General features: G+C 36.6%; 1 pseudogene; it reads right to left on the bottom strand.

Moving 5' to 3' along the window:
- Positions 1–8,006: 8,006 nt before the first annotated feature.
- Positions 8,007–8,123, bottom strand: LOC131837359 (U4 spliceosomal RNA; annotated as a pseudogene).
- Positions 8,124–14,354: the final 6,231 nt, after the last annotated feature.

Raw genomic sequence — 14,354 nt, 5'->3', positions numbered from 1 at the left:
TCTCTACTCTGTGTTGGAGAGGATGTGAAGAAAGGGGAACCTTCTTACACTGTTGGTGGGAATGCAAGTTGGTGCAGCCATTTTGGAGAACAGTGTAGAGATTCCTCAAGAAATTAAAAATAGAGCTTCCCTATGACACTGAAATTGCACTACTGGGTATTTACCCCAAAGATACAGATGTAGTGAAAAGAAGGGTCATCTGTACCCCAATGTTTATAGCAGCAATGACCATGGCCGCCAAACTATGGAAAGAACCAAGATGCCCTTCAATGGACGAATGGATAAGGAAGATGTGGTCCATATCCACTATGGAGTATTATGCCTCCATCAGAAAGGATGAATACCCAACTTTTGTAGCAACATGGACGGGACTGGAAGAGATTATGCTGAGTGAAATAAGTCAAGCAGAGAGAGTCAATTATCATATGATTTCACTTATTTGTGGAGCATAACAAATAATATGGAGGACATGGGGAGATGGAGAGGAGAATGGAGTTGAGGGAAATTAGAAGGGGAGGTGAACCATGAGAGACTATGGACTCTGAAAAACAACCTGAGGGTTTTGAAGGGGCGGGGGGTGGGGTTGGGGGAGCCAGGTGGTGGGTATTAAGGAGGGCATGTATGGCATGGAGCACTGGTTGTGGTGCAAAAACAATGAATACTGTTACACTGAAAAGAAATTTTAAAAAGAGAAGAAGAAAAAAAACCCCAAATACGTCTTACAGTTTTTGTAGTCAGAGATTCAGGAATGGCTTAACTGGATGGTCTGGGTCAGGGTGTTTTGCAAGGTTGCAGTTAAGATGTTGGCTGGGGAGACCATCATCTGGAGGCCTGAATGGGGCTGTAGGATGTGTTCACTCACATGTCTGACAAGAGGGTATTGGATGTTGGCAGGTAGCTTCAGTTCCTCTTCAACTAGGTTCAGAGCAGCTACTTACTCAGTGTGTAGTCCAAGAGAGAGCAAGGCAGGAGTTGTAATGACTTTTATGACCTAGCCTCATCCTTTCTACAAAATTCTATTAATTACATGGGAAAGCCCTATTCAGTACTGTAGGGGACTGCATGAGGGCATGAATATGAGAGGCACTAACCACTGGGGGCCATCTGGAAGTTGGTTACCACAAGGTATCAGCATACCTTCTGGATCTTAATGGTAAGAGGGCACTTAGTTTCACAAAAGACCTAAAAACCGGATGCTAGGGGCATAAAATTCCTGCCTGTCTTTCTGCTTTTTTTCCTCTCTGTCTCTTTGTCTCTGTCTCTGTCTCTCTCTGTCTTTCCCTCTCCCTCTCTCCATTGATTTCCAGTCCATTGTCTCTGCATCTGCTTTTTCTTTCCTATATGCAAACTGGGTTTTGCTGCCTTGGCTGCATCAGTAAACATGGCTACCCACAATGGCCATCTCATTCTCTGAGTTTCAATCCATGTAATGAAGTGAACAGCATGGAATAACCAGACTCAAAGAATCCCAATTTCAAATTCTCAGGACAAGGCATCTGTTGTATATCCTGGCTAGATTAGCTACGGGAAGGAGTTCAAGAGGAATAAAATAAAGATGTGATCACAGCTTCCCAAAGAAGGGGAGATGGATGTGAACTGGCAAACACATCTAGTATCTGTTATTGTGATCATTATTGTTATATCTTCTTCAGCTTACAAAACTGAATTGCATCATAATAAGCACCTTCAAGGATCCAGCTCTTACCAGGGCTCTTTTACTATAAAGTATTTAAAGTAGTGTGTGAAAGGTAGGTCTTTCACACACTATTTTAAAAACTCTACAGAAACTTAGGATTTCACTCATTGCTCAATTACATTTTGCATAAATTCCATTTTTCAAACAAGCTTCTATAAAATTTGTTTTGTGTTTATGTCTAAAATTCTCCAAGATATTAGTCATATACTTCATGCTTTGAGAACATTCTGAAAGAGTTGACCTCTGAAATGTCAACAGCCTGCTAGAAGTAATTTTAGAGAGAGAAAAATGTTAAATCATCTCCTGGGAATATCTCTTATTAGGACACTTGCCTGGTATAGGTTGGAGCATTCTTCCTTTCTGTAACATCATAATTTAGAAGAGGTTTTCAACATTTTGGTTAATAGATCAATAGATGAAATAGAAAAAACCACTTAATGACAAAACATAGGAGAATAGATTGCTTTCACTTCAATGAAGTCCCAGTTTTCCTTTCACAGTGTGTTCTGCTGATGGGTATGTTGAAATAAACAAATGACTTGAGAAGGATATCTTCTCCATAGTACAAAATTTATTATTCTGACATTTGGCAGCAGGATAAAATGATGGCTAAAACCTGGAGTCAAATCACACTGTAAGTCTCAATTTCCTCACTTGCAAAATGGAGTATCCTGGTTATAGTTGCTATATATAGTGAACAACCCTAAGCTTAGTGAGGTAAAACATGGGTCAGGGTGTCAGAAAGAGGAAATTCTCACTTTGAGGATCTCTCCTGCCATTGTAGTGAGAGATCAACTGGAACTGCAGTTATATGAAGGCTCCATGAGGCTGCACATCCAGGATGGCTCCCTCATATGGCTGGCAGTGAAGGCTGGTGCTATTGATTAGAAATACCTACATAGACATGGCCTCACCAGCATAGCATGATGGCCTACCTGCAGTAGGATTTAAGTTGTGGCTGTTTCCCCCCCAGAACAAACATCACAAAAGAGCCTGGTGGAAGTTGTAAAGCCTTTGCTGACCTAGCCTTGGAAGTTATATGACCTTATTCTGCCATACTCAATAGGTCAAAGCTGGCCCTTGTTCAAAGGGAGGGTACATAGGGCTGTGTGTTGATGGGAAGATTAGCAATATTACATTGTAGAAAAGCATTTGAGATGGGAGATATGGTTGTAACCATATTTAGAAAATATAATCTGCTGCACATGAATAATAATAACAATTGCTACTTCAGAAGGTCTTATGAGTACTGAATAAAAAGAGTATGTAATGTAGTATTGAATCAGCACTTAAGTACTGATTTAATTATTTAACTTAATCAAGTGCTTAATCAACACTTAACCAGTACTTAATATATTGCCTGAAACACTGGAAAAGCTCAGTAAATGTTATCATTATTGTTATTCCTACAGTGCTTTTTGGAGAATTTTTCCAGCTTGGGGTAAATACTATTTTGATTTTCTGAATTACTGTTGTTCTCAGATAAATCTGATTAAAATTAGACAGGCCGAGGCCAAAAAATACAACTGAGATTGGATGGAAATGTATTGTGGTTACCTTTGAAGTATCTTCTTGTCACTTTATAAGAATTATGAAGTGTACAGCAGCCTTTACTTAGAAGTAAAATATCCCAGATCAGACGAAAATGCTTTGTGGCCCTCTTGCTTGCTTCAAGATAATGAAAACACTTTGGATGGGAACTTGCACTAGAGCATAAACAGCCTATTGCTTTTGCCTTCGTTTTCTTAACATTAGATCTGTTGTAATGTTGAAGTCAATGTCGACTTCCTTATCAAGGTTTGCAGTTCTGTTCTTAATGATTGGAAAAGTCAGAGATTTTCAGATGTGATGAAATTTAGTGGCAGTAACTTTGCCTTCCCAAAATGATTTGAAATGAGCATCTCTGACAAACTCAGCTTGTGTTTTATTGTCAGTTGTGATGATTTAGATTCTTCTCTCCTTGGTTCAGAAATTAATGTGCCAGCTGCACTAGGTACCAGGCAAATGATATTAGTTTTATCTGCCTTTAGCTATGAAATTGTGTTCATCTTATCACTGTGGGTTGAAGGACATCTTTGTACCTGAACCCTTTGATTTGATGGTGATGTCAAACAGATTTTGACTCAAATAAATATTCAGTTGGGCAAAGAATTACAAAAAGAATCTTGTGACCTTGTTGTAATCAGGAGAAAGGTGGAATGAATTGAGGAAAAATGTATTAAAATAACGTTTTTGGATTTTTTTCTACCAAAAAATAATTTATATTCCTCATAGGGAATTTTAGAAAATCCAAGCAAAAAGTGAAAAATAAAAAATCACCTGCATTCTTGTCACTTGGATGCAGTAATTAATTCACATTTTACAATAAACGTCTTGTGCATACACACTTTCATATACACCAGAAATGTTTTCTAAAGTTTTTATTTATTTATTTGAGATAGAGAGAGTGAGTGAGCGAGACTGCAAGCAGGTGAGGAGGGTAGAGGGAGAAGCAGACTCCCCACTGAACGGGGAGCCTGATGTGGGACTAGATACCAGGACTCTGGGATTAAGACCTGAGCCAAAGGCTTAACTGACTGAGCCACCCAGACACACACCACAAGTTTTTAAAAACATTTTTTATTAACATATAATTTATTATTAGCCCCAGGGGTTAGGTCTGTGAATTGCCAGGTTTACACACTTCACAGCACTGACCATAGCACATACCCTCCCCAATGTCCATAACCCCACCACCCTCTCCCTCCTTCTCTGCCCCTGGCAACCCTCAGTTTGTTTTGTGAGATTAAGAGTCTCTTATGGTTTGTTTCCCTCCTGATTCCATCTTGTATCACTTATTCTTTTCTTACCACCCAACACCCCATGTTACATCTCCACTTCCTCATATCAGGGAGATCATATGATAGTAGTCTTTCCCTGATTGACTTCTTTTGCTAAGCATAATATGTCGTCACAAATGGCAGGATTTCATTTCTTTTGATGGCTGCATAATATTCCATTGTATATATATATACACCACCTCTTCTTTATCCATTCATCTGTTGATGGACATCTAGGTTCTTTCCATAGTTTGGCTCTTGTGGACATTGCTGCTATAAACATTCAGGTGCACGTGCCCCTTTGGATCACTACGTTTGTATCTTTAGGGTAAATACCCAGTAGTGCAATTGCTGGCTTGTAGGGTAGCTCTATTTTCAACTTTTTGAGGAACCTCCATGCTGTTTTTCAGAGTGGTTGCACCAGCTTGCATTCCCACCAAAAGTGTAGGAGGGTTCCCCTTTCTCCACATCCTCGCCAGCATCTGTCATTTCCTGACTGGTTAATTTTAGCCATTCTGACTGGTGTGAAGTGGTATCTCATTGTGGTTTTGATTTGTATTTCCTTGATGCTGAGTGATGTGGAGCACTTTTTCATGTGTCTGTTGGCCATCTGGATGTCTTCTTTGCAGAAATGTCTGTTCATGTCCTCTGCCCATTTCTTTTTTTTTTTTTTAAGATTTTATTTATTAATTTGACAGAGAGAAATCACAAGTAGACGGAGAGGCAGCCAGAGAGAGAGAGAGGGAAGCAGGCTCTCTGCTGAGCAGAGAGCCCGATGCGGGACTCGATCCCAGGACTCTGAGATCATGACCTGAGCCGAAGGCAGCGTCTTAACCCACTGAGCCACCCAGGCGCCCCCTCTGCCCATTTCTTGATTGGATTATTTATTCTTTGGGTGTTGAGTTTGCTAAGCTCTTTATAGATTTTGGATACTAGCCCTTTATCTGATATGTCGTTTGTAAATATCTTCTCCCATTCTGTCAGTTGTCTTTTGGTTTTATTGACTGTTTCCTTTGTTGTGCAAAAGCTTTTGATCTTGATGAAGTCCCAATATTTCATCTTTGCCCTTGCTTCCCTTGTCTTTGGCGATGTTTCTAGGAAGAATTAGCTATGGCTGAGGTCAAAGAGGTTGCTGCCTGTGTTCTCCTTAAGGATTTTGATGGATTCCTTTCTCACATTGAGGTCCTTCATCCATTTTGAGTCTATTTTCATGTGTGGTGTAAGGATATGGTCCAGTTTCATTCTTCTGCATGTGGCTGTCCAGTTTTCCCAACACTATTTGTTGAAGAGTCTGTTTTTTTCCATTGGACATTCTTTCCTGCTTTGTCAAAGATTAGTTGACCATAGAGTTGAGGGCCTATTTCTGGGCTCTCTATTCTGTTCCATTGATCTATATGTCTGTTTTTGTGCCAGTACCATTCTGTCTTGATGATGACAGCTTTGTAATAGAGTTTGAAGTCTGGAATTGTGATGCCACCAACTTTGGCTTTCTTTTTCAATATTCCTCTGGCTATTTGAGGTCTTTTCTGGTTCCATATAAATTTTAGGATTACTTGTTCCATTTCTTTGAAAAAAAATGGATGGAATTTTGATAGGGATTGCATTAAATGTGTATTTGATAGGGATTGCATTAAATGTGTAGATTGCTTTAGGTAGCATGGACATTTTCACAATATTTGTTCTTCCAATCCATGAGCTTGGAACATTTTTCCATTTCTTTCTATCTTCCTCAGTTTCTTTCATAAGTCCTTTATAGTTTTCTGAGTATAGATGTTTTGCCTCTTTGGTTAGGTTTATTCCTAGGTATCTTATGGCTTTGGGTGCAATTGTAAATGGGATTGACTCCTCAATTTCTCTTTCTTCTGTCTGTTGTTGGTGTAAAGAAATGGAACTGATTTCTGTGCATTGATTTTATTTCCTGACATTTTACTGAATTCCTGTACAAGTTCTAGCAGATTTGGAGTGGAGTCTTTTGGGTTTTCCACATATAGTATCATATCACGTATAGTATCATATCATCCTTTCTTCTTTGCTGAACGGATGCCTTTCATTTCTTTTTGTTGTCTGATTGCTGAGGCTGGGACTTCTAGTACTATGTTGAATAGCAGTGGTGATAATGGACAGCCCTACCATGTTCCTGACCTTAGTGGAAAAGCTCTCAGTTTTTCTCCATTGAGAATGATATTCCCTGTGGGTTTTTCATAGATGGCTTTGATGATATTGAGGAATGTACCCTCTATATCTACACTGTGAAGAGTTTTGATCAGGAAAGGTTGCTGTTCTTTATCAAATGCCTTTTCAGTATCTGTTGAGCGTGTCATATGGTTCTTGTTCTTTCTTTAATTAATGTATTGTATCACATTGATTGATTTGCAGATGTTGAACCAACCTTGCAGCCCTGGAATAAATCCCACTTGGTCATGGTGAATAATCCTTTTAATGTACTGTTGGATCCTATAGGCTAGTATTTTAGTGAGAATTTTCGTATCTGTGTTTATCAAGGACATTGGTCTGTAATTCTCTTTTTTGACAGGATCCTTGTCTGGTTTGGGGATCAAGGTAATGCTGGCCTTATAAAATGAGTTTGGAAGTTTTCCTCCCATTTCTATTTTTTGGAACAGTTTCAGGAGAATAGGTATTAATTCTTCTTTAAATATTTGGTAGAATTCCCTTGGGAAGCCATCTGGCCCTGGGCTCTTGTTTGTTGGGAGATTTTTGATGACTGCTTCAATTTCCTTACTGGTTATGGGTCTGTTCAGGTTTTCTATTTCTTCCTGGTTCAGTTGTGGTAGTTTATATGTCTCTAGGAATGCATCCATTTCTTCCAGATTGTCAAATTTGCTGGTTTATAGTTGCTCATTATATGCTCTTATAATTGTTTGTATTTCTTTGGTGTTGGTTGTGATCTCTCTTTCATCACACCACAAATTTAAAAAAAAAATAGATCATAATGTACATGTTATTTAGCACCTGGATTTTTTTAAAATAAAAAAAACCTTGATACAGTGTGGGGATCTTTCCATGTCAGTAAATACATAAAATTGATTTAAATTATTTCAATTTGTCTTCTATTCATCTCTCTGTAGGTATTTAGATTGTTTCCAGCTCCAATAATTATAAAGAACATTAGAAACTACATATTTTGCACACATATTTTTAAAAATTGTTTAAAAAATTGCAGAGGTATTGGGTTATGGACATTGGGTGTGATGGTGAGTGCTGTGAAGTGTGTAAACCTGGCAATTCAGAGACCTGTACCCCTGGGGCTAATAATACATTTTAATATATATAATGTAATAATATATATTAACATATGATATATAATATTATATATAATATATTATAATTATTATATCATACATATTATATACACATAATTATATATTATGTATAATACTATATATTATATGTTAATAAAAATAAGTATATTTATTTTATAACAATAAAAAGAATATATTAATGTTAATAAAAAATTAAAAACTAAAAAATATTATAGAGGTAGTGCAGAAATAAAATTTGAACATTATAGGAGGTTATAAAATGAAAAGTAGCAATAATCGCACCTCGGATAAACCTCATTGGCTACGATACTGCCACTGCGCAAAGCAATTTTCTTTCCTCTTGCCTTAGTTCTGTTCACCACAAGCAGCTAAAAATACTTTCTGATTGGGATTATTCTCATGATTATTATTTTATTTTTAATTAATATTAGTATTTAATTAATATTAATTAATATTAATATTTAGTTAATTATATATTTAATATTTCTGTCTTTAGTAATATTTCTGCTTTTTTTTCTTGATTTATCATCTTTTGACAGTGTCCATGGTTATAATCTGAAAGATGAGGAATTTATTGCTTCTATAGCACCTCTCACTTTCCCTGATTCCTTCAGCTCCAGATGGTGATAGTTACATTTTTTTCCTGTAATTATAAAATAAATAAAATTTAATTGAATCTCTATTCTTATTGTCCTAATATTTTTATCTGTATTGTAATTTTATATTGATTGTCAAGATTTATAGCATTCCTATGCTGTTCTATAACTCCAATTATATCTTTGTATCTTGTCCATAGATTAATTTTAGAAGTGGAAAAAGCAGTAAACATTATTTTTCAATTTATCAGATAAATACTAATATAGTTTGATTCCACCCAAGGAAGGAAATATAATTCATGTCATTAAATGGTTTTTGCTTAGAGAAAAATCTTCCAAATACTAACTATCTAATCAAGGATGGATCCAAGTTTTGTAGATCTTGAATCTTTTACAATTTGGGTGGTCGTCTTTAAGAGAAAAAAATGTAGAATTACAAATAGAAACTGTTAGGGCTCATCCCTTGGATTTGGAAAGTTCTGAAGTGTGTGAGGAGCCCTGAGGCTTATTTTCATTAGTTTCATAGGAAATCTGCCTCTGGGTTTAACAAATCTGCCTCAACATATTTTGGTTTCTTTCACTTCTTATTGGTCACATTCAGCTGCTGCTATGTATTTGGTGTCCTGTGTGTCCTCTTTCTTGGTTCCCTTTTCAATTTGCTAAAATCCTTCTCTAGCATTATATTTCCAAAACCTCTATTGGTACTCTCTACTCTGAGTGCTTGTGTGTATCATGTGCATTTATTTTTCCCAAACTCAATCTATTGTTTCACTTGATTTGGGTTGTTTAGAAATCTAAGTTCAGGAATGTGTGGGTGGCTCATTCGCTTAAACATATGCTTCTTCTCATGTCATGATCTGAGGGTCCTGATATTGAGTCCCTCATAAGGGCTCCTTGCTCAGCAGGGAGCTCACTTCTCCCTCTGCCTGCCATTCCTTTGCTTGTGCTCTCTCTCTCTCTGAACAACAACAAAAACACAATAGCAAAAAACCCTTAAGTTCACGTTCAGGGGTGCCTGTGTGTCTCTGTCAGTTGAACATCTATCTTTGGCTCAGGTCATGATCCTGGGAGTCCTGGGATTGGGCCCTGCATCAGGGTTCCCACTCAGTGGGGAATCTGCTTATCCTTCTCCCTCTGCCCCTCTCCCCCATTTGTGCTCTCTCTCAATTGCTCTCTCAAATAAATAAGTAAAATCTTAAAAAAAAGAAATCTAAGTTCAAAACCATTTTCTTAACTTTGAGGGTAAACAAGAAACTAATAGAGATAATTGTTCCTCCACATGAGGGAAATACTAATCAAAACCACAACGAGATACCACCTCACACCAGTCAGAATGGCTAAAATAAACAAGTCAGGAAACAACAAATGTTGACGAGGATGTGGAGAAAGGGGAACCCTTCGACACTGTTGGTGGGAATGCAAGCTGGTACAGACACTCTGGAAAACAGTGTGGAGATTCCTCAAGAAGTTAAAAACAAAGCTATCCTACCACCCAGCAATAGCATTACTAGGTATTTACCCAAAAGATACAAACATAGTGATCTGAAGGGGCACATGTACCCCAATGTTTATAACAATGAGCTCCACAATAGCCAAACTATAGAAAGAGCCCAGATGTCCATTGAAAGATGAATGGATGAAGATGTGGTGTATATATACAATGGAATACTACTCAGCCATCAAAAAATATGAAATCTAACCATTTGCAATGATGTGGATGGAACCAGAGGGTATTATGTTAAGTGGAAATAAGTTAATCAGAGAAAGACAATTATCATATGATTTCGCTCATATGTGGAATTTAAGAAACACAACAGAAGAACATAGGGGAAGGGGGGAAAAATAAAATAAGATGAAATCAAACAGGGAGACAAACCATAAGAGACTCTTAATCCTAGGAAACAAACTGAGGGTTAATGGTGGGAAGATGGGTGGGAGGATGGGATAACTGGGTGATAGGCATTAAGGAGGGTACGTGATATAAATAGCACTGGGTGTTATGCGCAACTGATGAATCACTGAACCCGACCACTGAAACTAATAATACACTATCTGTTAATTAACTGAACTTAAATAAAACGAAATTTATTTTAAAAAAAGAGTGATAGGAACAATTTAAAAAAAGAAATGGTTATTATCTTTGGAAGTAGGTGAGTGGAAAATGAGGTGAATGGTGGGGCAGGGGGGATGTTCTGAACATTTTTAATGTAGTTTCATTCTTTTGCCAAGAAAAAGTATTACTATATTTACTTAATTAATTGGGGCACCTGGCTGGCTCAGTCGGTAGAGCCTGCAACTCTAGATCTCTGGGGTGTAAGTTTGAGTCTCGTGTTGGGTGTAGAGATTACTTAAAAAACCAAAAAAACCACAAAACTTTAAGAAAAAAAAATTCTTAAATTAAAGAAAAATTAAATAAGTAAAGATACACAAACCTCTTTCCACCCATAAAAGCTTGAAAATACTGTTCCATTGTCTTTGAGCATTAAATGTTGTTGATGAGAAATTTGATGCCATTCGTATCCTTATTTTTCAGGTAACCTGTTTTTTCCCTCTTCTTCTCTGAGAGTTTTTGGGATTCTCTCTACCCTTGGAATTCCAAAATTTCATTACATTAAGTCTAAGAGTCAGTCTTTTTAAAATTAATTTTGTTTGCCTCAACTTAAATAATTTCAAAATGAAGACTCATGAAATTTGGGACAATCTTTAGCTCTTTCTCTGCATATTTCTTTTTTGCCATTGTCTCAGTTTGGAAATATTTTTTTAAAAAAGGTTTATTTACTTTAGAGAGAAAGAAAGGAGGGGGGAAAGGCAGAGAGAGGAAGAGAGACTCCCAAGCAGACTTTGCACAGAGCCCAAAGCAGGACTGGATCTCACAACCCTGAGATCATGACCTGAGCTGAAACCAAGAGTTGGATGCTGAAGTGACTGTCACCCAGGGGTGCCTAGAACTTTTAGACAGATATTTGACTTCTGGATCCATCTTCCATGTGTCTCAAATTTATTTTTATATTTTTACATTATTTAATTTCTTGTTTCTATTATAGGAAATTAAACACAGTTTTGATTTCTGATTTAGTCTTCATGGTCATTTTATTATTCAGACAGTCCAATGCAATTTTTTGACATTTATATTTTTAATGTCCAAGGATGTTTCTGTTCTCTGATTGCTTCTTTTTTCTCACAGACAGCGTGCTTTTATGCATACCATAGATTTTGAGTAATTACTCAATTACTTTGAGTATTGTAAAAATTTATTTCCCTAATCATCTCAGATTCCTCCAATGCTAGTTGCTTATTTATTCATCTTTGTACCTCTTTCTTCACATCATTGATTTTTATTTGAATATTTGCTGTTACTCAAGTATCCAATTATATTTATGAAAAAAGTCTTTGTTAAATAAAGGTAGCTGGTGTGGATTTTTCTCCCTAGTTGGGTAGGTCTAGTTCCTTGAAAGGGCCATCCCCTGAATGAGAGGGCCAAAACTTTGGCTCTGTGTTAGTTGGCTGTAATTGTCAAGAGGTAGATTTTTCATTAGGGCAACAGGGTGTGAATTTTGCAGGCCAGTGATCCACGCGTGATGTTTGCCAGAGCGAAGAAGTCTTTATTCTGGTGGTGATACACTTCTGCACATCTCATCTGCTGACTGGGCTGCCTTTCTGTTGTCTTAATGTTTTATTCTGTAGTATGAAACTCAGCTGTTACCTAAACAGGAAACTACATCTCTGTCAGGTCCCAATACCCTCCCTAGGAGCCCTTTCTAGATCATCCATAGATGATCCATAGGTCATCTATTCTTTAGAGAATAGGTCTCCAGCTTTAGTCTAAGAGCAATGGCCCTGGCTATTAGCAATGTTCCTTTAGGGGGTGAAGGGAGGAATCCACAGCTCCAACTATTCCCAAGGTCCTTTGTTTACACATTTGTCTAGGATTTAGGGGACTGTGGGCAGGTGGTCTCTCCTACAAACAGGTGTGTTTGGGCAACAGTGAGTGACACATATAGCCAATTTTTAATTTGTTTATTGACCACTTGTATTTTTTCTTTTGTAAACTACTCATGCTTGATCATTGCTCATTTTTACTGTGGTATTCACCTGGTTGAAAAATATTTGTTTTAATTTATAAGAACTCTTTATATGAGACTAAGAATCAGAAATAAGACAAAACTATAAATTTAAGACAATTAAAAAAATTTTTTAAAGGATTTTATTTATTTATTTGATAGAGAGATGACAGCAAGAGAGGAAACACGAGCAGGGGGAGTGGGAGAGGGAGAAGCAGTCTTCCTGCCCAGCAGGGAGCCTGATGAGAGGCTTTATCCCAGGATCCTAGGATCATGACCTGAGCCAAAAGCTTAATGACTGAGCTACCTAGGCGCCCCAAATTTAAGACAATTTAAAAGAATCACAAGAGCTTACATGGAATGCTGTGGCAAAAACATAAAGTCATGACTTTCAAAAAATTTTTTGCGCAATATTAATGATGAGGGATGGCTTGAAGAGACCAGTTAAATATTGGAGACTGGAAAGGTGACTAAAGATTTAATAATAAAAAGAGAGCAGAGCCAGCAAGACTCACAGCTATATTTTGTCTGATATTTCAAGACCAGACAACTTCAATGTTATTTAAACTATTCTAGGGCATAAAAAGAGTTAGAGATCTCCATGATTCCTTTTATGAAGCCAACATAACTTTGACATAAGACCCAGAAATAGAAGAAAGGGATATAGAACAAGCCTGCTTTAGAATATAGGAGGAAAATTCCTATATTAAATACTAGTAAATAAAATCCAGTATTTATCAAAGTGATAATAAATCATGACCTGGAAAAGTGTATTCCAGGAACACAATTATGTTCAATATCAGGATGTAGCAATACAATCTATGACAATAACAAATTAAGTGAAAAATAGCATGATCATATCAATAGATGCTGAAGTCTTTTGATAAAATTTAGTAGCCATTCTTAATTTAAAAACTCTAAAAATAAGGATAGAGCAGGCTTTTTAAATATAACAAAAACCAATTACCAAAACACACCAGTAAAGCTAATTATATATGATTTCAATTAAAATTAGGAACCAGATAAGGATGCTTGCTATGGACATTATTTGATATTATCTTGTAAGCTTTTTAGCAAATATAGTCTCACGAAATGAAATAGCCAGCTGAGACATTGGAAAAGAAAAGATAAACATGTTTCTTCAAGCTGGTAATATGATTGTATAAAACCCAAGAGATTTAGTAAAATATCACTGGAGTTAATAAGGAATAAGCAAACGGGAAAATAATGTATTCACAACAAGGACTATTAAATGTTGTTTCAAACAAGAGACATCTTGTGAAGAAAATTATTTTATGCAAAACCTGAACGAATGGGAAGACATACCGTGCTCTTAGGGAGTCTTAATATTAAAGAAGTTAATTCTTTCAAAATTAAATTATAATTAGATTACGTGTGTGTGTGTGTGTGTGTGTGTGTGTGTGTGTGTGAATAAAATAAACTGAGAGTTTGAATAAAAGAATAAGTGTTTCAGAGTAGGCAAGAAATATTTCTTTTGTAGAAACATTAGCAACAATGTGGTTGCCTTCTTATATACTACAATGTACTTTGAAGCTATATAGCAAATTGGGATGACTGACATAAAAATAGCAAGTAGATTAGTAGAATTGGATAGAGGATCCAAAATAGATTCCATTATGTGTGAGAACTTAATATACATAGAAAAGGTGTATTGCAATCAAATAGGAAAATGAGAAGCCTTTTAATTCTGTCTGGAATATGTAAATTTCCTTTGTTTTAACCTGGACTTTGTAGCTCTATTATCTGGTGCCTGGCTGGCTCTGTGGGTGGAGGATCTGACTCTTCTTGATCACGGGGTCAGGAGTTTGAGCCCGACATTGGCTGTAGAGATTACTTAAATAAATAAATAAATCTTTAAAAAAGTTTCCTTCTGTATTGGT

The sequence above is a fragment of the Mustela lutreola genome, chromosome 7 (assembly GCF_030435805.1).
Source record: "Mustela lutreola isolate mMusLut2 chromosome 7, mMusLut2.pri, whole genome shotgun sequence".
Classification (NCBI taxonomy): domain Eukaryota; kingdom Metazoa; phylum Chordata; class Mammalia; order Carnivora; family Mustelidae; genus Mustela; species Mustela lutreola.
The sequence above is the reverse complement of the archived record's forward strand: the minus strand, read 5'-3'. Positions and strand labels throughout refer to the sequence as shown.